The sequence below is a fragment of the Felis catus genome, chromosome B2, assembly GCF_018350175.1.
Source record: "Felis catus isolate Fca126 chromosome B2, F.catus_Fca126_mat1.0, whole genome shotgun sequence".
Lineage (NCBI taxonomy): Eukaryota > Metazoa > Chordata > Mammalia > Carnivora > Felidae > Felis > Felis catus.
Genome location: NC_058372.1, coordinates 23,732,429 through 23,749,799, shown reverse-complemented (window position 1 = coordinate 23,749,799; position 17,371 = coordinate 23,732,429). Strand labels below are relative to the sequence as shown.

The 17,371-nt window shown below is 38.7% G+C and overlaps 1 protein-coding gene and 1 long non-coding RNA gene across 7 annotated transcripts in view; both read left to right on the top strand.

The window, feature by feature from the left end:
• The window catches only part of CDYL (chromodomain Y like), a 239,741-nt gene that overhangs the window by 96,592 nt on the left and 125,778 nt on the right, over nucleotides 1–17,371 (top strand). The gene's annotated exons all lie outside the window — the stretch shown is intronic.
• Nucleotides 14,133–15,715, top strand: LOC123385314. The gene is made up of 2 exons (XR_006597587.1): nucleotides 14,133–14,193; nucleotides 15,301–15,715. It is a non-coding gene; the product is annotated as an uncharacterized LOC123385314 (long non-coding RNA).

The following is a 17,371-nucleotide window of genomic DNA, read 5'->3' as shown; positions in this document are numbered from 1 at the left end:
CTCTCTCTCTGCCCCTAACCCACTCGCATTCTGTCTCTGTCTCTCTCAAAAATAAATAAACATTAAAAAAATTTTTTTAATAATAAAAAATAATAATAGTAATTACCGAGCCCAGTGTGCCAGTAGGGCTGAGGTTGTGGACCCAGGTTATGGGAGTGTATCAGTGTAGCAGTGGTGGAGCGGAAGGTCTGGTGGTCAAGTGGGCAGGACAGGGGGTATTAAGGAAGGCTGTAGGCAGGGAGACTGAGGATAAAGGGACATTCTAAGTGAGCAGTGGTGGGATTGTGGACTGATTGTTATTGCCTCCCTCTTAGTTCTGTATGGTGGTTGGTGCTACAATCACATAGATATACAGAAAGCTCCTGGAATGTCAGTAGCCTGTGTAAGGTCTAGATTTTTCCTAAGAGTGCATAAACACTCCTAGAAGGTAGATGAGAAGTTTTCAAGTTGTGGCACTTTCCCTGTTGTCTCAGGGCCCTGAATATACTCCCGTGATGTGGAAGTGCTTACTAAAATTACCCAGTCTACTCTTTGGAGGGTCACATAAAAGATGAAAAGTTTCCCCAATGGTTGGCTCTGAACACCAAGGTTTTCGCTTCTCACAGCACTGTGATCCTGTTGTGTGTATCATGTATTGGGATTTACTTAGTAATCCAGTGTTCCAAACCCAGTCTGCATCGTGGAAATAAAGAGTGGGTCCTCTGGTGGACCTATCCCACTGTTCCCTTTTCTCTTTCTGGGTAGCATCAGACTTGTCAGGGTCCTGAGGTTCAGTCACTGGGCCTTCAGGGAGGTGTCCCCAATAAGGGAGATGAAGGCGTTCAACACTCAACCACAATGCTTTCTTGAGGGGTGTGCATTCTGTTTTCCCCCATTACATTGTATTTAAGAGAGGCTGTGTAGACAGGGAGATGTTCAGGGAGCTAGGTGAAGGAGGACAAGATCAAATTAAACCACCAGTTCCGTGGTGGAAGCATTGGCAGTGATTAGAAACCATGTCCACAAGATGGCTGAGCTACCTTACTTGTATGGATGGAAACAGCCCCCCTGCAAACACCTGTGAAAATAAAAGTACAGTAGATAGTAAAATACAAAGGCTGGCTTAGAATATGCTAAATGAGGGACACCTGGGTGGTTCAGTCAGTTAAGTGCCTGACTCTTGATTTCAGCTCAGGTCACGGTCTCATGGTTCATGAGTTCGAGCCCCACATCAGGCTCTGTGCTAACAGTGTAGAGTCTGCTTGGGATTCTCTCTCCTTATGTGCCTCCCCTGCTTTTGTACATGTTCTCCCTATCTCTCTCTACATAAATTTTAAAAAGAAAATATGCTAAATGACTGGAATAATGGAAGCATCATAAAATCTGTTTAAGAAAAATAAAAGTAATATAATTAAAAATAAATAATATAATAAATATATAATAAATATTTTTTATTATTTTTAATTATTATTAATTATTAAAATCCAAAAGGCCTTACCTCACATCTAGAATGTAAAGTCCGTAGTGAGAACTGTCTTATGTCTTATTCAGTTCTTGGCATGGAATAATCAGTGTTAATAGCAGTCAAAGCAGTTTTAAAATTTTCTTATCTTGCTTTTGATTGTATTAATCTTATTAATAATGTAGATTCTCATTTTACCTTATCAATATTAATCTCTTTCTCACCTTTTCATCTTTGTGAGTTGTAGTGCCTTTGTGGACCAAGTGAAGGCTCAGAAATACACAGTGGGAATCAGAGAGAGGAGGGGATTATCACTATCATAGAGTAATTTTTTATATAGAAGTGCTTCTTCAGTTTTCATGTGTTCTTAAAATGCATGATTTACAAACCTTAATAAAGCACCCTCCTTTGGGATTATGTAGATTAAAATACGCATCTAGATTGTCCCTTAGGTGATCACAACCATATCATAATTTCCCAGACTTTACTTGTTAGTGGTTTTTCTGGTATGTGTTACCACTAACACAGTTAAATTTTTCTTTAAATCAGCTTACTTTCTCTTTTTAAATCAGACTTCCTCACTGCCATACATTCCAGGGTCATTTAGCTTAAATAGAAGTATTTTAAAAAAGCAAAAACAAAGCAACAATATTAGTTTGGGGAAAAATGTAATAACCATAGCAAATTGATTGACAAAAATGTATTCCTGAAAATGTTCATCACTGGGAATATAGTTGTCTTATAAGCAGTCAATAATAAAAGGATAAAAATAAAAAGAATGTATAGTGCTCCTTAGTGAAGGCAAAAATGAGGTGTTCTGTGTCAGTAATACTACTGATTGAATGACTAATAGTTACATAATTTTGTTAGACTGAGAGCCAGTTCACATGTACAGTTGAAAGTACAAAAGATATTTAACCATTTTCTCTGATAGGATTAGAATACCAAGAATTTCTGATACAGGTGATGAAAGTGACTTTGGTTTCAAGGAGCTACAAGAAACCTTCCTTCACAAAATAGTCTGAATGTGTTGAGTTTTCCGCATAATAGATAGTGGAAGGGTGTCCCATAGCCACTCTTGGTTGCCATTCTGATATGGAAGATGAATCTCTTATTCTTTCAAGTTCTGTTAATATGTAAAATATTTTCAGTAGCTCTTTCAAATCAATTTATTTCTAAGCCATGCAGATAACAAAAGACCCCTCTACACTTTTACCAATCTCTAGCACCAAAGCTCTACTTGTGTGCTCACATGGGAATTCATTTCATCTTACATGTAGAATAGTACCTTATGTAAGGCTTAAATGAGCCTGTGTCTTTGCAGAGTATGAGGATTCATGACATTTTGCCTATTTGTGCCTATGCCCTGACACAGACATTTCTGCCCACTGTAGTGCAAATCTCTTCCTGCAAGGAGGATAGTAGTGTAGACTTTCAAAGCTTTGAGTTTCAGGATTAAATGGCATTTGGAGTCACCACCCTTATCTGTAGAAAGAGAGAGGAGGATTCAGCATCTTTCCTTAATAAACATTAACATTTTGAGCTTGCTTTTGTGTATAAACAGGGAGTAGATAAGTTCCCACTAGTGTTCATGTTTCCATGATGACCTTTACCTTTAATACTCTTTTTAATCACTTAATCTTATCCATGATAAAGTTAATAGAAAGAGGACATATTCAACCAACAGTCTCCACTCCATTTCCCAATTATGTATACTTGTATAATAAAGTACTGCCACCTTCTGGGAGTAACTTTTGGCCTATCAGTGATAATAGTGCATTGATACATGTTGAGATTCAGTATTCAGGAATCTTGGTTGGTCTTTGGGCATAGTGTTCCATCTAGCTGTACTTTTTTTTCCTTTCTTGTTACAAAATATGTATAACACAAAAGTTGCCACTATAACCGTTTTAAGTGTATAACTCAGTGGCAGTAATTCACAGTGTTCTACAACCATCACCACTATTTCCAAAAATGTTCATCACAATAGAAACTCTGTAACCATTAAGTACTAACTCCCCATTCTCCTCTTCCCCCAACCCCTGGAAACCTGTATTTTACTTTTTGTCTCAGTGATTTTGCCTGTTCTGGATATCTTATGTAAGTGAAATCCTGTATTTGTCCTTTTGTGTCTGACTTCCTTCACTTAGCCTATTTTCAAAGTTCATTCATGTTATAAGCTTATGTGAGATGCTTACATATTCCTTTTTATGGCTAACTAATAGTTCATTGTGTATATATACTTCACATTTTATTTATCTGTTCATCTATTAAGTGGCCATGTGGGTTGTTTACACATCTTAGCTATTATCAATGACGCTGTGAACATTAAGATACAAGTGTATGTTTGAGTCCCTGTTTTCAGTTATTTTGGATATATATGTAGGAGTGGATCGTAAGGGTTGTGTGGTCATCATGTTAGATCATATGGTATTCTATGTTTAACTTTTTTTTTCTAATTTTTTAAAGGCTTATTTATTTTTGAGAGAGAGAGACAGAGTGTGAACAGGCGAGAGGCAAAGAGAGAGGGAGACACAGAATACAAAGCAGGCTCCAGGCTCTGAACTGTCCACACAGAGCCCAATGCAGGGCTTGAACCCACGAACTGCAAGATCATGACCTGTGCCTAAGTTTAGACGCTTAACCAACTGAGCCACCCAGATGCCCCCTGTGTTTAACTTTTTGAGGAACTATCAAACCATTTTACACAGTAGCAACAAACACCATTTTACATTTCCATCGACAAACTCATCAGCACTTATTTTCTCTTTAAAATTATAGTCATCCTAGCAGGTATGAAGTGGTGTCTTATTGTGGTTTTGATTTACATTTTTCTAAAGACTAGTGATGTTGCGCATCTTTTTGTATGTTTATTACCCATTTGTGTATGTTTGAAGAAATATCTAGTTCTTTGCCCATTTTTTTATTGCATTTCTTGTCTTTGTTGTAGGATTTATTTGTATATTCTGAATATTAAACCCTTACCATATATGTAATTTGCAGATACTTCCTATTGTATAAGATGTCTTTTCATTCTCTTAATAATGTCCCTTGAAACACAAAAGTTTTAAAATTGATGAAGTCCAGGAAATCTATTTTTTTTTCCTACTGCCCATTCTTAGTCATAGCTAAGAATCCATTGCCAAGATCCAGTGTCAGGAAGATTATCTCTACATTTTCTTCTAAGAGTTTTATGGTTTTAGCTCTTATATATTAAGATTACTGATCCATTTTGAATTCTCTCTTATATATTGGGTGAGATTGGGTTCCAACTTCATTCTTTTACTTGTGGATATTCACTTGTTCCAGAACCATTTATTGAAATGACTGTCCTCCCTGCCCCCCAAATGAGTGTACTTCAGCACCCATATCAAAAGTCAACTGGCCATGGATGACCTATTGACCTATTAAGTTGTTTTCACTTCCACATAAATCTGTAGATTTATTTCTGGAGTCTCAATTCTATTTCATTGGTCTATATGTTTGTCCTTAGGACCACACTGTTTTGATTACAATAGCATTTTATTAAGTTTTGAAATTGGGAAGCTTGAGCCTTCTTTGTTCTTCTTTTTCAACATTGTTTTGGCTCTCTAGGGCCCTTTGCAATTCCATATGAATTTGAGGATCAGCTTTCCCATTTCTGCCAAAAAAAAAAAAAAAGGCTGTTGGAATTTTGATAGAGATTGCATCTGTAGATCATTCTGATTAGTATGTATTGCTGGTGTGTAGAAACACATTGATTTTTGTGTGTTTTTCTTGTATCTTGGAATTTTGCTGAATTTATTAGCTCAAGTTGCTTTCTTGTGAATTCTTTACATCTATTTTGTTTGTAAAAGACCATGTCATTCATGAATAGTGATAGCTTTACTAATTCCTTTCCAATTTGGGTGACTTTATTTCCTTTTCTTGTCTAATTGCTGTGGCTAGAACTTCCAGTACAGTATTAAATAGCAGTGGTGAAAGAGGGACATCCTTGTCTTGTTCCTGAAAGTTTCAGTCTTCCCTATTATGTTAGCTGTGGGTTTTTTCATAAATACCTTTTATCATGTTGAGGAAATTCCGTTCTTATTTCTGGTTTGTTGATTGTTTTTTTATCATGAAAGGGTATTGGATCTTGTCAGTGCCTTTTCTGCAATGATTGAGATAATCCTATGGTTTTTCTTTGTTAATGTGACATATTACATTGATTTTCTTATGTTGAACCACCTTTACATTTCTGGGATAATCACATTTGGCCATGGTACATAATCCCTTTAATATGCTGTGAGATTCAGTTTGCTTGTACCGTCGATCCTCCTTTGTGGATTCCATATTTGTGAATTCTCTTACATGCTGATGAACTGTATTTGTAACCCCAAAATGAATATAGTGGCACTCTAATGGTTATTTATGGACATGTCTACATGTGCACCTTCACAGTTGAAATTGACCAAGGAGACAATTCTTGTTTCAGCTCTCACACACAGATGACCAGAGGATGAAAACAGTAGGGGGCAGTGCAACATAATGCAAGAACCTCTGGCTCTGGGGCCAGTTGAGGGAGTTTGGATCCTGACCCCAGCATGGCACTCCGCAGGTAGTCTCCCTCAGGCAAGTCACTTAACACTCCTCAACCTTGCTTTCTCCTTGGTAAAATAAAATAACATCTATTAGGATAAGTCCTTCTTAGGATTTAAGATTACAGTCTACGTGAAGGATACGCATGTGTGTGTATACTTCTGTAGGAACAGTGGTTCACTATTCACTAATTCAGTTTTTGTGGCAACTTTACAAAACATAGCTACTGTGAATATTGATAATCTGTATCTTATTGAGGATTTTTGTGTCTATATTCATAAGAGATATTGACCAGTAATTTTTTTTTTCTTCCAACTTCTTTATCTGGCTTTGGAATCAAGATAATGCAGGCCTCATAGAATGAGCTAGGAAGTGCTTCCTTTGTATTTCAGGAAAGAATTTGCTAATTTTCCTTTTAATGTTTGGTAGAATTCACCAGTGAAGCAGCCTAGTCTTGGACTTCTCTTTGTTGAGAGGTTTTGATTTCTGATTCCATCTTGTTATAGTTCTGTTGATTGAGATATTATATTTCTTCTTGCGCAGTTCAGGTAATTTGTGTGTGTTTCTAGGAATTTGTTTCATCTAGGTTATCCAGTTTATTGGTATATAATTGTTCATAGTTTTCCCTTAAAATATTTTTCATTTCAGTAAGATTGGTGGTAATGTCCCCACTTTCATTTCTGATTTTAGTTATTTGAATCTTTTTTTTTTTTCTTTGTCAGTCTAACTAAAAGTTTGTGTATTTTACTGATTGTTTTTAAAGAACCAGCTCTTGGTTTTATTAGTTTTTCTGTTTTCCATTTTATTTATCTCTGCTCTAATGTCTTTTTATTTTCATTTATATGCTACCTTTCGGTTTAGTTCACTCTTTCTTCAGTTTCTCAAGGTATAAGGTGAAGTTACTGACTTGAGATTTTTTTTCTATTTTTAATGTAGGCTTTTAGAGCTCTTAAACTTCTATGTACTACATTCACTACATCTGATACATTTTGTACGCTGTGATTTTGTTTTCATTTGTCCCTAAGTAACCTCTAATTTCCCTGGAGATTTCTTTCTTGACCTATTAAGTTGTTTCCACTTTCACATATTTGTGAATTGTCTTATTTGCCTTTTGCTATTGATTTCTAGCTTCATTCTAGGAGATGGTTTGTGTAATTTTGATCTTTTAAAATTTGAGACTTGTGTTGAGGCCTGGTATATGATCTGTGCTAGACAGTGTTCCATGTGCACTTGAGAAGAAGGTGTGTTTTGCTGTTGGGTGGTGTTCTATAAATGTCCCTTAGGTCTAGTTGGTTTAGAGTGTTGCTCAAGTCCTGTTTCCTTATTGATCTTGTGTCTGCACATTCTTTCTGAAAAGTGGTGTATTGAAGTCCCCAATTACTATCGTAGAACTGTCTAGCTTTCCCTTCTGTGGTGTTGATGTTTGCTTCATGTATTTTGGTGCCTGTTATTTGATGCATATATGCATATGATTGTTGTATCATCTTGATGAATTATCCTTTTTGCCAATGTCCTTAGTTTCTTATGAACAGTTTTGACTTAAAGTCTATTTTATCTGATATTTTATAGCCACCTGGTTACTATTTGTATGTAAGTAATATCTTTTCCCATCTTGAAATTTCAGCCTTTTTGTGTCCTTGGATCTAAAGTGAGTCTCTTGTAGATAACATACAGTTGGATCATGTTTTTAGATCTGTTTTCCCAGTCTTTGCCTTTTGATAGGGAAGTTTAATTTACACTAAAATACATACTAAGGAAGGATTTAATTCTTCCACGTTGCTGTTTTCTGTATGTCTTACACTTCTTTTGTTCTTCATTTCCTTGATTACTGCTTTATGTGATTAGTTGATTCTTTCTGTAAGGAATGATTTTGATACTCTTCTCATCTCCTTTTGTGTATATACTTTTTAGAAATTTTCTTTGTGTTTATCATGAGGATTACATTTAACATTCTAAATCTATAACAATGTAGCTTGATTTGTTACCAACTTCAATACAGATGTCTGCTCTATACTGCTTCATCAGCCCCCTTTATGTTCATATCCTGAATTACATCTTTATTCATTGTGTCCCCAATAATGTAGATTTATAGTTGGTTTTTATAATCATGTGTGAAATAAAAAGTAGATTTACATTCCCCAAATTCAGTAATACTGGTTTATGTATTTACTTTTACAAGAGAGCTTTATTTCTTTTCCAAACAGAACACCACCACTGCTAGTCTCTACATATCGGCTCTGTGACAGGGCACTCCTTTAGCACTCAGATAGGTTTGCAATGAAGTAAATGCTAAGGGTCATCTTAGGTCTTTTCTGAGCACGCATCTTGCCTGGAGCAGTTGTGTGGCTTCCTGTCTCCCTGTTGACAATGCTTTTGAGTGTCCTGATTTCTCTCCCCCAGCATTTTTCCCTGTACTTTATGGGAGTTTGTTTTGTGTTACAATCATGAACTTTTGCCACAGGTGTCTGGGTTGTTGGCTTACCTTGCAGTGTTTATGAGCAGTGACCACCACTTTTCTGCCCTAAGTTCAGGCATCTTGTGTCACTCCTTTAGGTAGCTCACCCTGTCAGATTAGAACAGACTTACATGATAATTTGTGAAAATCTGCTCTGCTCCATCTAGATCTGGGGACCAGGGACCCACACTGGGAATGCAGGCTACTTTTGTTAAAAGTACCGGCACACTGGGGCGAAGGTGGGGCAAGAACAAGTAAAAACACCACAAAGCTTTCTTACGGTTTTGAAAAGTGTTTTGGAGTTACCCTTTTCATTATTCAGTGTGTTCACTTAGTTGCTGTAAACCTTTGCCTTCTTTTCAGAGTTCTGTCAGAGCTGGTTCTCACAGTTTCTGCTTTTTACATTTTTGTGGGGGGACATGGGAAGTCAGAGCTGCCTCGTCTGCCATTTTCTTGAGCCTGTCTGTACTTGTGAATGGTTATGGTGGAAGGTCACTCGAGATTTCAAATGTTCAAGGTGCGAAATGTTCAAGGTGTGCGTGAACACCATCTCTACAATACAAGGTGGGACCATGTTACCCCTTTAAATTTATGTTAAAAAGTTTGCACTATCTGCGGCTTTTCTTTTTTTAACCTTCTTTTAAAGTTTATTTATTTTGAGAGACAGGGAGAGAGCTCAAGCAGGGAGGGGCAGAGAGAGGGAGAGAGAGAATCCCAAGCAGGCTCCATGCGGTCAGGGCAGAGCCCGATGTAGGGATCATACTCGTGAACCATGAGATCATGACCTGAGCCAAAATCAAGAGCCAGACGCTTAACTGTCTGAGCCATCGAGGTGCCACATGGCTTTTCCAATATACGTTGAAATATGGTGTTAATAAATTTAAATGTTCATCCATGTGCCATGTAAAAATTATCCTGCATAACCCCAGTAGAACGTATATTACACTTTGGGAAACACTTCTCTACCATAGATAAGGAGCTTGGCTCTGATCATTTTGTTTCATCAGCCCCTGCTGTATTCTGTATCAGGCTACACTGTTATATACATTGTGAAAGCCATGTTTACTTGCCAGTGCTTCACAACTCATACATGCTTTGTGGTCTGAAACTTTTTTTTTTTAATTTTTTTTTTCAACGTTTATTTTTGGGACAGAGAGAGACAGAGCATGAACGGGGGAGGGGCAGAGAGAGAGGGAGACACAGAATTGGAAACAGGCTCCAGGCTCTGAGCCATCAGCCCAGAGCCCGACACGGGGCTCGAACTCACGGACCGCGAGATCGTGACCTGGCTGAAGTCGGACGCTTAACCGGCTGTGCCACTCAGGCGTGCCAAGAAACTTTTTTTTTTTAATTGGTGCTTTTGAATCTGGGAACTTTTAAATCATCCTATTCGTAAGGCTTAGGTTTCAAGTCGACTACAAGTGCTGCCTATATATCAAGCAGAATGCTATGGAACAAAAAGCAGTTTTAATTAATTTATTTTATACATGTGCTTTCAACATTCCAACCCCCAGAGGAGTTGGTGTGATAAACCAGTGTAATAAATTCTCAGTTTGATTTAGTTTGCTTTTTTCCCCGTTTTATATCTCCCTCAAGGATCTAGGAATGGAGCCTTCTACTTCCCTTTTCTGCTGATGCCGCTTGTGGATCCACCAGGGAGCTTGGCTGCCACTGTCTTCTCTCCTGTTTCTGCAGTAGACAATTTGTTCTTTACAAGTCCTTTAAAATTTTTTTTAACATTTATTTATTTTTGAGAGACAGAGCATGAGTTGGGGAGGGGCAGAGAGAGAAGGGAGACACAGAATCCGGATCAGGCTCCAGGCTCCGAGCTGTCAGCACAGAGCCTGACATGGGGCTCGAACTCACGGACCGTGAGATCATGACGTGAGCTGAAGTTGGACGCTTAACGGACTCTTGGTTCCAGCTCAGGTCCTCATCTCACGGTTCGTGGGTTTGAGCCCTGCATCGGACTCCGTGCTTAGAGTGCAGAACCTGCCTGGGATTCTTTCTCTCTCCCTCTCTCTCTGCCCTTTTTGCATGCTCTCTCTCTCTCTCTGTCTCTCTCAAAATAAATAAATAAACTTGAAAAAATTAAAAATTTTTAATCTGTGGGTGATAGGGGACCTTTTTTCTGTGCACACCACCATGCAGCTGGGAAAAAAATAAATTTCACATATGTTATGCAAAGGATGGAGGTCAGCAAAGAACTAACTCAGTGCACTTTAGGGTGGGCTTGCCTCAGTGTGTCTGACAGAAGCTTGGGATCCCCCCTGAGAATGTGCTTAGTGCAGGATGTGGGGAAGAGGGTGAAAAACAGAAGGGGAATACCTTTTCTGTTCTGATTCTGGCTTCTTGCTGAAGAGGCCTGTGAGGTTGTAGACCTTGACCTGGATGTATCAATAGGACTGAGAACAAGGAAGCCCGATGGAACAAAATGGGGTTTGTCTTGTGTCCCTGGCATGGAGTGGAGGGGTGTATGGGTGCATGCGTGTGCTTGTCCACACATCTGCCCACGTCTAGTTCTCTGTCCACAGTGTCTTGACATTCCCTTGTTCAGTGGATCAGTATCCAGATGAGGTAGCTGAGCCCTTCTGGGGGACATGCCTCTGAGTAGGCACTGTCACATGTTCAGGGACATAAATTGGTAGTGGTATTATTTTACCAATTTGACTCTGCACACACTCCTCACAAAGTTTTATAATAAGAGCAACTATATAACTGTTTTAAGGTTTATTTATTTGAGAGACAGAGCATGCATGTCTAAGCACAAGTATGGGAGGGGCAGAGAGAGAGAATCTCAAGCAGGCTCCACACTGCCAGCGTGCCGAAATCAAGAGCCAGACACTGAACTGGCTAAGCCACCCAGGCACCCCAAGAGCGACGATATAATTTATCATTCAAACGAGGCACATGAGAGGAAAAGGGGGACTAAAAATCATTATATAATCTTCTAAATATTTTTTGACTAATTTTATTGTATTGATAGACCTGTAAAGTAATTCTTTTCAAAAAACTATTTTCAAAGATAAAATTATTTAAAGTAAACCTTTGTTCATTAAGTCACTAAACTGATCAAGTATTAAGAGTTAGTAATTACTCTTGGCATATTTCCACATAGTTTTATCATGTACTGTGTTGCTGATGTTATTCTGAACAGTTTTTTCATCTACATGGTTTTAGTTCAAAATTCTCATCATATGGCCTGAAAACTTCTTCAGAGTTGCTTTTTAGTTAGTAAGTTTGAGATCGCCAACGGTTTGAGTTTATTTTCCATATGCCATAATTTTTTTTTTAAGTTGAAATAATACTCTTTGGGTGCCAAGGTAGCTGATAAGTTCAGAGCAACTTGTGCTGAAGGAAGAATATTTTCAGTCTTTTTAAAACCTAAAATGAGGAGGTGTCTGGGTGGCTCAGTCAGTTAAGTGTCTAACTTTGGCTCAGGTCATGATCTCACAGTTCATGAGTTCAAGCCCTTGCGTCGGGCTCTGTGCTGACAGCTTGGAACCTGGAGCCTGCTTCAGATTCTGTGTCTCCCTCTCTCTTTGCCCCTCCCCTGCTCACTCTCTCTTGCTCACTCTCTTTCTCAAAAATAAATGAACATTAAAAAAATTTATGGAGTGTCTTTTTAGGGGCGCCTGGGTGGCTCAGTCAGTTAAGCACCGGACTTCAGCTGAGGTTATCATCTCACCATTTGTGGGTTCGAGCCCTGCATCAGGCTCTGTTCTGACAGCTCACAGCCTGGAACCTGCTTCAGATTCTGTGTCTCCCTCGCTCTCTCTGCCCCTCCCCCGCTCATTTTCACTCTCTTGGTCTCTTAAAAATAAACATTAAATTTAAAAAAAAATTTTTTTTAAACTGGAATGAGAAATATTTCACCTCACATATTTTCACAAGAATGGTCTTTTTTTTTAATATGAAATTTATTGTCAAATTGGTTTCCATACAACACCCAGTGCTCATCCCAACAGGTACCCTCCTCAATGCCCATCACCCAGCCTCTCCTCCCTCCCACCCCCCATCAACCCTCAGTTTATTCTCAGTTTTTAAGAGTCTCTTATGGTTTGGCTACCTCCCTCTTTTTTTTTTTCCTTCTCCTCCCCCATGGTCTTCTGTTAAGTTTCTCAGGATCCACATATGGAAACATACGGAATCTGTGTGAAAACATACGGAATCTGTCTTTCTCTGCCTGACTTATTTCACTTAGCATAACACTCTCCAGTTCCATCCACGTTGCTACAAAAGGCCATATTTCATTCTTTCTCATTGCCAAGTAATATTCCATTGTGTATACAACTTCTTTATCCATTCTTCAGTTGATGGACATTTAGTCTCTTTCCATAATTTGGCTATTGTTAAAAGTGCTGCTATAAACATTGGGATACAAGTGCCCCTATGCATCAGCACTCCGGTATCCCTTGGGTAAATTTCTAGCAGTGCTATTGCTGGGTCATAGGGTAGATCTATTTTTAATTTTTTGAGGAACCTCCACACTGTTTTCCAGAGTGGCTGCACCAGTTTGCATTCCCACCAACAGTGCAAGAGGGTTCCCATTTCTCCACATCCTCTCCAGCATCTATAGTCTCCTGATTTGTTCATATTAGCCAGTCTGACCAGCGTGAGGTGGTATCTCAGTGTGGTTTTGATTTGTATTTCCCTGATGAGCGATGTTGAGCATCTTTTCATGTGCCTGTTGGCCATCTGGATGTCTTCTTTAGAGAAGTGTCTGTTCATGTCTTCCGCCCATTTCTTCACTGGATTATTTGTTTTTTGGGTGTGGAGTTTGGTGAGTTCTTTATAGATTTTGGATACTAGCCCTTTGTCTGATATGTCATTTGCAAATATCTTTTCCCATTCCATCAGTTGCCTTTTAGTTTTGTTGATTGTTTCCTTTGCTGTGTAGAAGCTTTTATCTTCATGAGGTCCCAGTAGTTCATCTTTGCTTTTAATTCCCTTGCCCTTGGGATGTGTCAAGTAAGAAATTGCTGCAGCTGAGGTCAGAGAGGTTTTTTCCTGCTTTCTCCTCTAGGGTTTTGATGGTTTCCTGTCTCACATTCAGGTCCTTTATCCATTTTGAGTTTATTTTTGTGAATGGTGTGAGAAAGTGGTCTAGTTTCAACCTTCTGCATGTTGCTGTCCAGTTCTCCCAGCACCATTTGTTAAAGAGACTGTCTTTTTTCCATTGGATATTCTTTCCTGCTTTGTCAAAGATGAGTTGGCCATACTTTTGTGGGTCTAATTCTGGAGTCTCTATTCTTTTCCATTGGTCTATGTGTCTGTTTTTGTGCCAATACCATGCTGTCTTGATGATTACAGCTTTGTAGTAGAGGATAAAGTCTGGAATTGTGATGCCTCCCGCTTTGGTCTTCTTCTTCAAAATTACTTTGGCTATTCGGGGTCTTTTGTGGTTCCATACAAATTTTAGGATTGCTTGTTCTAGTTTCGAGAAGAATGCTGGTGCAATTTTGATTGGGATTGCATTGAATGTGTAGAAAGCTTTGGGTAGTATTGACATTTTTTTTTTTTAATTTTTTTTTTCAACGTTTATTTATTTTTGGGACAGACAGAGACAGAGCATGAACGGGTGAGGGGCAGAGAGAGAGGGAGACACAGAATCGGAAACAGGCTCCAGGCTCTGAGCCATCAGCCCAGAGCCCGACGCGGGGCTCGAACTCATGGACCGCGAGATCGTGACCTGGCTGAAGTCGGACGCTTAACCGACTGCGCCACCCAGGCGCCCCGGGTAGTATTGACATTTTAACAATATTTATTCTTACAATCCATGAGCAGGGAATGTTTTTCCATTTCTTTATATCTTCTTCAATTTCCTTCATAAGCTTTCTGTAGTTTTCTTTTACATCTTTGGTTAGGTTTATTCCTAGGTGTTTTATGATTCTTGGTGCAATTGTGAATGGGGTCAGGTTCTTTTACCTCTATTCAGAATGCTCTTGTTCAGTAATTTTTTTTAATTTTTTTTAAATTTATTTATTCTGAGAGAGTTTGTGAGCAGGGGAGAAGCAGAGAGGAAGAGAGAATCCCAAGCGGGCTTCACACCAACAGTGTGTAGTCTGATGCAGGGCTCAAACTCACAAACCTGTGAGATCATGACCTGAGCCAAAATCAAGAGGCTGACACTTAACCCACTGAGTGACCCAGGCACCCTCCTGCTTGCTTTTTTTTATAGGGGTTAATTCATTATCTTATTTGCAAGTTTTGATTTCAGTAATTGAAGTTTTCCAAAATCTTCAGAAGCTTACTTTAAAAAAATTCTGTTTGTTGAAAATTTTGACCAAACTTATCCAGCTGAATTTGAACATAATGCAACCAAAATTTTGTATTCTTACCAAAAAAAAAAAAAAAGTCTAAATCATTTTTGCAATACTTGGACAGATTTTTAAGGTGGTTTCTTAAAGGCTTAAGCAAGTGAGCAGCAAAAAGAGAATGCATGTTGCCATGCTGAAGTGTTTTTAAATTCAACTTCAGCCTTTTAGAAATTTGTTTTCACTGGGTGTATACAAAAATCTGTATTCATATTAAAATCATAAAATTGTTCTACATGGAGCTTTTACGGTATTGTTCACAATAGTATCAGATGTTCACTCTTCTAAGGTAAAATTCAGCAAACCTTTTCTTCTCTACAGGGCCAGATAGTAAAGAGTTTATACTTTGTAGGGCCAGGCATCTGCTGCAACTACTCAGGTCTGCAGCTGTAACCTCTCAGTAACTACAGATGATGTATAAACAAATGAGCAGGACTGGGTCCCAGTAAGACTTTATGTTCATCAGAATGTGAATTCCATATGCTTTTCATATATCACAAATTATTATTCCTCTTTTGACTTTTTTCCAGCCACTGAGAACTGAAAAGACCATCTTTATCCTGCAGGCCATGACAGAAGAGGTGGCAGGCTGGATTTGGCCTACAAGTCATACTCTGCTGACCTTTGTTCCATGAATAGGATGAAAAAAAAAATAGAACTAATGAAATTGTTTTTCTGTGTGAAACCTGGCACTAACTGCTTGTGAAGTCCTCCCATAGCTTTTAAATGAGCCAACGTTTAATGGCTGTTGTCAAGTTTTACATGTCCGGGAGAAAATTTAGGGGAAAATGGACACAATTAATTAGAATATGTGTTTGATCTAAATGAAAAGTCATGCCTCAGAAAGAAACATACATGCTGTCATTGTGTAAATGGAAATTCTTCTGTAGCTGCACTCCTGATTGGCACTCTTTTCTTAAATAAAAAAAACAAATAGCTTTTAAAGTGGATGCCAGTGTTTGTTGAGCACATGTCTTCTGGTGTTTATTGGTTTAGTTAAGTGGCTGTGGCATTCCATGAAGCATGGTAGATGTGGGCAAATATTTGCAAATTACACACTCATCGTTAACTTTCTTAAGAAGTAGAAATTCAACACTTATGTAATCTTTTTATTAAATCTATATTTAATTTTTAGTGTATTGCTAAGAGAATGGTTTATTGCAAAAGAAAAGTAACCAAAGCGATAAAATCAAAAGTTGTCTACACCATTTAGTGAATGCCAAAATCATTTTAACAATATCAGACTACGGTCTATATGTAAATCTTTTGCACATACTTCATGTACAGGAGTCATAACACTAACGTACCTTGTTCCATCAGTGAGTGCTTTGTATGTAGACCTGGAAAGGGTCTGGAAAATAGGTGATTTACCGCTGGTTGACTTTCAGATATAACCACATGGTAAAGTGGGACGTCTGTTCACTGCACATATGTTTTGCACACTACCAGATAAGTTTGTAGCAGAAGGAAGATCTGGAAAATAGAGGTACATTTAACCGGAACTGGCTTATTTTAATGTCATGGTGAGGCATAATACTTAATTAAAAATGAGAAATGGACACATGCAAAACCAGATTGGACACTGAGATATGAAGCATAAGCTAAGACTGTCTTAAGCAGACTGGAACATATGGTTCTCCTATTTCAATACATAAAATTAAGCTTTTCTGTAACTTGGATGGTTCTCTTTTCGTAATTTGGTCAGCAAAATAGCTTCCTAATAGGGTTCGGTGACAGTCTCACCTCCACTTAGGTCCCTCTTCTTATTTCATACCTTACTTTTATGCAACCTAGCCATGCAAACTAATAAGACCCAAGCCCAATCACATCTATCTCTCCCATGCTTAATGGGGCGCCTGGGTGGCGCAGTTGGTTAAGCGTCCGACTTCAGCCAGGTCACGATCTCGCGGTCCGTGAGTTCGAGCCCCGCGTCGGGCTCTGGGCTGATGGCTCAGAGCCTGGAGCCTGTTTCTGATTCTGTGTCTCCCTCTCTCTCTGCCCCTCCCCCGTTCATGCTCTGTCTCTCTCTGTCCCAAAAAGAAATAAACGTTGGAAAAAAAAATTAAAAAAAAAAAAAAAACAAAAAAAAAAACCTAGCGTTGACTATCCATGAATGTCACTAAAGATCCTTCAGTGACTGTGTGCACCAGAATCTTCTGTGTGTTAGGGTTCTTGTCCCAGAGACATAGATTCAGGACCCCTTGGGGAAATGCTAGCACATGGGAAATTGAGGCCGTTATTGGTCTCTTAGGTCTTTACCTCCCATCCCCTCCAGTTTCACTGTCTGACACACCCGGCTGTTGGAGTTCCCTGAGTCCTATTTCATGGACCTGAACATCTTTTTCCACATTCTTCCATAAGCCACCTTTGAGTTGAAATTATATTTATTGCTTTTTGATTCCATTTTTCTCCAGTCTAAGCATCTTGTGATAGTGGGGTCTTGGTCTCAAATCACTTCTGTATTCTTACCCTGACACCTAAAACTCACCGTGACTGTTTAGTGATTATTAATAGGTATTAAGTTCAAGGTAAGGATCTTTCCATTGTTCCTCTTGTCATGAGCTCCGAGTTAAAGTGAATCAGAGTAGGATTTGTGTAGTC